The sequence below is a fragment of the Mustela nigripes genome, chromosome X (genome assembly GCF_022355385.1).
Source record: "Mustela nigripes isolate SB6536 chromosome X, MUSNIG.SB6536, whole genome shotgun sequence".
Lineage (NCBI taxonomy): Eukaryota > Metazoa > Chordata > Mammalia > Carnivora > Mustelidae > Mustela > Mustela nigripes.
The window spans coordinates 4,161,264-4,167,263 of record NC_081575.1 but is presented as its reverse complement, the minus strand read 5'-3'; the positions used below and the strand labels follow the sequence as shown (position 1 = coordinate 4,167,263).

General features: G+C 42.5%; 1 protein-coding gene and 1 non-coding gene across 6 annotated transcripts in view; one reads left to right on the top strand and one right to left on the bottom strand.

Moving 5' to 3' along the window:
* MTM1 (myotubularin 1) overlaps positions 1–6,000 on the top strand; it is a 90,830-nt gene that overhangs the window by 7,192 nt on the left and 77,638 nt on the right. The gene's annotated exons all lie outside the window — the stretch shown is intronic.
* Positions 1,436–1,542, bottom strand: LOC132007900 (U6 spliceosomal RNA). The gene has a single exon (XR_009401456.1). It is a non-coding gene; the product is annotated as a U6 spliceosomal RNA (small nuclear RNA).

Genomic DNA, 6,000 nt, shown 5'->3' with positions numbered 1-6,000 from the left:
GGGGGGGCCCACCCACTGATGCTCAGATGCACTTGATCTTGGGGGAGAGCAAACGTGTGCATTTCGCTTAACTCGAGAGCAGCTGCTGTAGAAGCAAGTCTCCCACCTGGGTGGGCCGAGAACCAACCACGCTCTGGGTCCAAACGCGGATTCTGACTCGGTCTCCCGGGCTCTCCTGCCGGCTTCAGCTATGGTGAGCTCCCAGGTGACGCCCCGTCCCGCACCTCCCAGGCCTCGTCACTGGCGCCTTGACTTTGGGTAACCAGCTGCCCCGGGAGCACCTGTGGGCGTTTCCCACATGGCAGGTTCCCTGGCGGCAAGTCTGGAGTTTCTGATTCAGGGGGTGTGGGGCGGGGCGCAGGGGCCGCACTTGAGAAGGCACCATGTTTTCCCTATTACGCCACAAGGTAGTTAGGTTTACTTTAGGTTTTGTGTAGGTACACCTCTAGTGCATATTTGGGCCTGCGCGGGTGTTGAATGATATCAAACCCCTCTTCTGCCTTTACGGAGCTCTGTTTTGTTCCCTCTTGGGACCTGTTAAGCTGATGGGGTATTTTAAGGGATTTTCTAATACTAGGTTGTAGCATTAACCTGGTTTGCCTGCTGGTGTGACACCAGGGTGTTTCCTACTGCTGGGCTTGATCTGTAGTATTTTCTTCTGGATTTTTACATCTGTGTATTTGAGAGTGAGATTTGGCTTTCCTGTACTGTCCTTGCCTAGTATTGGTTTGCTAGCCTTGCAAAGCGAGTGAGAGCATTCCCTTTTTCTCGTCTCTGGAAGTTGCTGTAAGATTGAAATGACCTGAATTTTTGAATGTTGGGTAGGACTTGCCCCTAGAGCCACCTGGGCCTGGTGGATTCAGTGTGGGAAGATGTTAATATCTGCCATTTCTGCGGTTACGTGTGTCTTGTCATTCTTTTTATTTTTTAAAGATTTGTTTATTTGAGAGAGAGAGAAAGAGAGAGAGGAGGAGTGGGAGGGCAGAGAGAGAGAGAGATTCCCAGGCAGCCTCTGCCCTGAGCCAGACACCAGGCTCAATTCCACGACTCTGAGATCAGGACCCCAAGGTCAGGACCCAGCCGAAACCAAGAGTTAGACGCTTCCCTGACTGGGCCCACCCAGGCGCCCCCATCTTTCCATTCTTAAATCTTAATATTGTTTATGTCTTCTTTTTGTTTTTTTCTTAGTCTTACCAGAGGTTTGTCAGTTGTGGTTATGCAGCATGGTGTTTGTCAGTATGTGCAAATGAATGAACATAATTTATTCTCTAGTTTCTTTTTAATTTTTAATGAGTAAAAACTTTATATAATTTTAAAGTTAAGTTTCCATCAGCCTTACTTCCATCCCTGCCTCTTGCCAGGCATTCTGTTTCCTCCATGCCATCCCAGGTAATCAACATTATCAGTTTTTAGTTTATTCTTCTGTTTCTTCCTTTTTTATATGGAACACTTCACAAATTCATGTGTCATCCTTGTGCAGGGGCCATGCTAATCTTCTCTGTACCATTCCAATTTTAGTATATGTGTTGCCAAAGTGAGCAGTCTTCTGTTTCTTCTGTATGCTTGTGCGCGCATGCACACACACACACACACACACACACACACATTTACATTCCCCCCTTACACCAAAAAAGCATATTATATACACTATTCAGCCTCTTTTCTCTTCTTTTTTTTCACTTAAAATATGTTCTGGAAATCACTTTATTTTCTCCTCTCTTTGGACTTATTTTGTGGTTTGGATGTTTCAAAACATTAGAATTATTATTCTTTAGTTTTAGTATAGTCTCATTTCTGTTGTGATTATTTCATTCACCTTTGGGCTCAGGAATAGATTTTTTTAAATTTGCAAATACATTTTTAGGTATTTTTAGAACTGATTTCTAACTTCACTACATTATGGTTAGAGGCTGTGGTCTGAAGACCAGTAGTTTTTTTGAGACGTGTTGAGGGTAGGTTTATATAGTGTTTTGTGGTTGGCTTCTTTCACTCAGCATAATGCTTTGCACATTCATCCATGTTGTCGCACAGACCCACAGCTGGTGACTTTCTGTTGTTGAGTAGTGTTCCACAGCGGTTTGTTTATTCACTAGTTGATGAACATTGGAGTTGGCTGAGTTTTGGGCTCTGGTGAATAAAGCTGCTATGAACATTTGCTTACAAGTCTTCGTGTGGACTTGTGTTTTCATTTGTGTAAATACTTAGGCGTGGCATTGGTGGGCAGTGTGCTTAGTGTATGTTTAACCTTTCAAGAAACCTTCAAACTCTTTCCCAAAGTGCTTGTGCCAATTTGTGTTCCCACTGGCAAAGTAAAGTATGACAGTTCTGCTTGGGCCCTATCCTCATCAACTCGTGTTATTGTGTGTCTGGTTAAATTGTAGCCATTCTAGTATGTGCGTGATGGCAGCTCACCTTGAATTTAATTTGCATGTTCCTAATGACTAATGACAGTTACTGAGTATGCCTTCATGGCCATTTGTATATCTTCTTTGGTGACATGTCTGCTCAAATCTTTTGCCTGTTTCTTATTGGGTTGCCTGTCTTACTAAATTACAAAGTTCCTTATATGTTTTGATTATAAGACCTTTATGAAATCTGTGATTGGCAAGTACTTTCTCTCAGACTTCAGCTTACCCTTTCATTTTCTTAATTGTGCCTTTGAAAGAGCAAGGTTTTTAATTTTGATGAAGTCAGGTTTATGATTTTTTTTCCTCTTAAGGCTTATGCTTTCTGTGTTCTAAGAAATCTTTGCCCCATCTAAGTTTCACAAAGATTTTCCCATGTCTCCCTCTAGGACTTTTGTAGTTTTAGCACTTCTGTTTAGATGTCTTGTGTCTTCCCCACTCCCCCAGGTTCATTCCCTGTATAATCCCCTTCCCTTGAGTTTACAGCCTTGTGAGACCTTGAGGAGAGAATCCAGCTGCACTGCCAGCGCCTGACCCACGACCCATGGAAACTGCACGATAATTAATGTGTGTTGTTTATAGCTACTAAGTTTGTTATGCAGCAATATAAAATTAACACTTTTTTAAAAGATTGATTTATTTATTTGAGAGAGAGCCAGTAAGTGCATGCAAGCAGGGGAGGGGAAGGGGCAGAGGGAGATGGAGGCTGAGAATCCCAAGGAGACTGCACACTGAGTGCGGAGTCTGATATGGGGCTCGATGATGTCACAACCCTGAGATCACGACCTGAGCCAAAATCAAGAGTCAGATGCTTAACCGACTGAGCCACCCAGGTGCCCCTAAAACTGGTACTTCTATGCTTCATTTCAACTTGATTTTGTATATTTTGTGAAGTAAGTGTCAGTATACACTTATTTTTCGCCGTGGTTATCAAAATGTTCCGGCATCATTGGTGGAAAAGACTATCCTTTTCCCACTGAATTACCCTGGTACATTTGTTGGAGATCAATCGACTGTTGCTAGGACCTTCAAAAAATGGGTCTAATCTTGCAGCCAGTCTTTGGCAATTCCTTGGGACATTTTTCTAACTATGATGGCAAACTGCCTATTGGAGAAGGCTAACTATTCCTGCCAATATCACACTATCTTGATTACTGAGGCATTTTTAGTAAGCCTGGAAATTGGATAATGGAGGTAACTCCAACTTTTTTTGCCCCCTTCAAGGTTGTTTTGGCCATTCTTGGTCCTTCGCCTTTCCATGTAAATTTTGGAATCGTCCTGTCAGTTTCTGCAACAAAGCCCATTGCGATTTGATAGACCTGGCATTGGATCTCTAGATCGGTACTGCCATCATAACAATATCGAGTCTTCTGATCCTTGAGCAGGATATATATTTTCATGTATTTAGGTTTTCTTTAATTTCCCTCAGCAGTGTTTTATAGTTTTCCATGCATGGTTCTTATACACATTTTGTTAAATGTATCCCTAAAGATTTCATATTTTTATATTATGCAAATGATTTTTAACACTTTCATGTCCATTTGTTCATTGCTGGCAGTACAAATATCATTTATTTTAATGTTGACCTGCATATCCTATAACCTTCCTAAATTTACTTACCAGTTCTAATAATTCTTCTATAGTATTCTTGGGATTTTTTGCATACGTGCCCATGTTGTCTGCAAATATGACTTTACTTCTTCCAATATGTTATGACTTTTATCTCTTACCTTATTAGACTTGCTAGGATTAGACTTGTTACCTTATTAAAAACTTGCTAGGATCTCTGAGAGCTATGGAATGCAAGCAATAAAAGCAACCGCCCTTGCCTTGTTCCCACACTTGGGATGGAAAGCACTCCATCTTTCATCATTAAGTATGATATTAGCTGTAGGTTTTTCATAGGTACTCTTGACTATTCCTAGTTTGCTGAGGGTTTTTTTTTAAATCATGATTAGATGTTGCATTATGTTTGTGGAAACCATGTCTCAGATACAATCTTTAGGAGGATAGTGTACGTCACGAATAGCCTTGTCGACTCGACATAATCACCAGATTACTCTCCGTTACCAGCCATCACTATCTAGCTTTTCCTCCTGGTGTTGATAACAGAATTTCCTTCTGGAGCACGGGAACTTTTTTTAATTCATTTACGGAGCAGCATATATTGCTCCTTCAAAAGCCATGGAAATTCTCCGTCAGATGCATATATGTCATTGTTCTAGTACTGGTATTTCTTCATCTTTGCTATCCTTCTCACACTCATTTTGGCTTCTCTTTATCTCCTTGCCTTTTTTATTTCTGCCTTTTTCCTTAGATTATTTTCTCACATCTACGAAAATCTGCCCCCTGCTAATAATAGTGCCACGTTTGAGAAGTGGATGTGTGTTCATGCATTCAGGCCTTCACCTTCTTGTGCAGCGTGGGTGAATGACCACTGTATTTGTGACTAATTGCCCTACTCGGGGTCACTGCTTGTCATTCTCTTTCTGAGTCTCTCAGGCATCTAATGAAGCCAATCTTTGGCGATCCCTTTGGACACTCCTCTTAACTATTATGGCAAATTGCCTGTTCGGCAGGCTAGCTAGCCCTGCTGCTGATCTCTGCTAACCTTCAAGGTCAACCTGATCTTATAAATTAGGACCAATAAAGATGTATCATGCATAGCATTTGCAACCGTTGGCCACATTGAAAAACCTCACTTGTGCTTTTTCCTTCTGGCCCATGTAGAGAAGGGACCGGAAACGGCAGACTATCCAGCCCAATATTCTGGCAACTTAAAAGATATCCTCAGTGGTGTTGAATCTTTGAGTGAGGACTGGGCACTTGGCTTCAGGCCAAAATAATTTTGAGGCTCATTTGTTAAACAGAGTGGGCACCCATGCTGTGGGAAGCATTACTTTTCGTTGAAGAACTGAGATATGGTAAGAGTCATGAGACAATGTCTCATGTCCCTCTAAACTCTAAAAGCAGTTCAAGAGAAGAACTGGAAGGATACTGTGAATAGTGGTGGGGCGTCTGGGTGGCTCAGTCAGTTAAGCGTCTCTGCCTTTGGCTCGGGTCATGATCTCGGGATCCTGGGATCGAATCCGGAGTCGAGTCCTGCACCAGGCTCCCTGCTCAGCAGGCAGTCTGCTTCTCCCTCTGCCCCCTCCATTCTCTCTCACATGTGCTCTTTCAAATAAATAAATAAAATCTTGTTAAAAAAAAAAAAAAAAGCAGGGCACCGGGGTGGCTCAGTGGGTTAAAGCCGCTGCCTTCGGCTCAGGTCATGATCCCAGGGTCCTGGGATCGAGTCCCGCATCGGGCTCTCTGCTCGGCGGGGAGCCTGCTTCCTCCTCTCTCTCTCTCTCTGCCTGCCTCTCTGCCTACGTGTGATCTCTGTCTGTCAAATAAATAAATAAAATCTTTAAAAAAAAAAAAACCCAACATCGAATAGTGGCAGTGTTACTGGAATAAGGGCGTACCAGTGAAAGCGACTGCTTTGAAGAACTCCAGGTACATATGCCCTCATAGGCATTTTAACGACGCCTCCTTACATCACAGTTGTACTTCATGGGGTCTTTATTTGATTTTTGTCTACTAATAATGAAGT